The sequence below is a fragment of the Mandrillus leucophaeus genome, unplaced genomic scaffold (assembly GCF_000951045.1).
Source record: "Mandrillus leucophaeus isolate KB7577 unplaced genomic scaffold, Mleu.le_1.0 Scaffold135, whole genome shotgun sequence".
Classification (NCBI taxonomy): domain Eukaryota; kingdom Metazoa; phylum Chordata; class Mammalia; order Primates; family Cercopithecidae; genus Mandrillus; species Mandrillus leucophaeus.
In genome coordinates, this window is record NW_012101310.1 from 1,242,983 (window position 1) to 1,244,384 (window position 1,402).

General features: G+C 49.6%; 1 protein-coding gene across 1 annotated transcript in view; it reads left to right on the forward strand.

Annotated features, from left to right (window-relative positions):
• USP43 (ubiquitin specific peptidase 43) overlaps positions 1-1,402 on the forward strand; it is a 95,686-nt gene that overhangs the window by 2,181 nt on the left and 92,103 nt on the right. The gene's annotated exons all lie outside the window — the stretch shown is intronic.

Sequence of the window (1,402 nt, forward strand, 5' to 3'; positions counted from 1 at the left end):
CGCTGGTGCGCGCGCTCTGGACTCGCGAATACACGCCCCAACTTTCCGCGGAGTTCAAGGTAGGCAGCGCTGCGCCGGCGGCCGCCCTGGCCCCCTGGTTTCGCCTCTTGAAAAGTGTGTGCACGATCAGGAAGGGGTTTTCTTGGGGCCTTCTTTAGATGCCATTGACCAGTTCAGCCCCGGATTACCGGCTTTGTTTTGAGTCGATGTGTTACGCTGTCGCTTGCTTATGTTTTCTTTATAAATGAATTCTCCTAGGTATTTTGAGAGGGAGTGGGGTGAGCTGGCAGATTGAAGGGTAATCAGAGTTTTTGGATTCAACAAGCATTTGTTGAAGTATTGAAGGCTTGAGGGCCGGACAGTGTTCTAACGCCCGCTCTAGAGCTTCCAGTCTGGAATGATGTGGGGTGGGGAATGGGACGTTGAAAGGCCAAGGCCTCAGGGGAAGGAGGTGATGCTTGCGTTGAGATCTGAATGATGAGAAGGATGCGGTCAGGGCAAGCTCTAGGACTGATGCAGGCAGGGGGAACAGCAAGTACAATTGCCATAGACCCAAAGGAGCTGAGTACTGGGGATATGGAAAGAAAACCAGTGGCGTTGGAGATTAGGAGGCAGATGAGTTTCGCCAGATCATGTAAGACGTAGGAGGCAACGGTAAAGAGTTTGGATTTTATTCCAAGCCCGGTGGAATCTGACAACCTGCAGGCCAGGTACCGTGCTGAGTGCCCAGCAAAGGCAGCGAGCGTGCTATTTTGGAGATAGCATCCTTTTGTTTAAGGCGCATTCAATCCCCTACAATGTATGAGCACGGGCTTGCATTTTATTGTCTGCTAGATCACGGTCTACTTACTCGGGATGCTGCAGGGTCTTGAGGCGTTGTAAATTGTTTGTATCACATCACCCGGGGTTAAAGCGGGGTGTTTGTTTGGGGTCCCAGTTGAATTAAAGGGTTCCTGATAATTGATGCACATGGTTTACTTCCTGAAAAAAAAAAAAAAAGAAAGAAACCCGCAGCTCTGGGCAGAGAACTGAAGCTCCCTACAGACTAGTGATTGTTCTTGGAGGAGGGGGAAACCTGTCAGTGTTCATTCCACAAGCATCACCGCTCTTGAGTTTCAGCCTGAGAAAGCAGTGTTTGCCATGTGACCCGTGAGATGCCAACCCCCACCTTCCTCCCTCCTGCCTCCATTAGCGAAGCACTGTTCTGCAGCAGCCGGTGGGACAAATGGTTGTCACTAAATGTCTCTTTTTGGTGATATTTGCTTTTTAAGAAAGAGGCAGTGTGGTACAGTGGTTAAGAGCAAGGTCTCTGGAGTTTTGTGACCTTGAGCAGGTTACCAGATGTTTCTGTGCTGCAACTTTCTTCATCTTTAATATAGAACCATAGTGGTACCTACCTTGT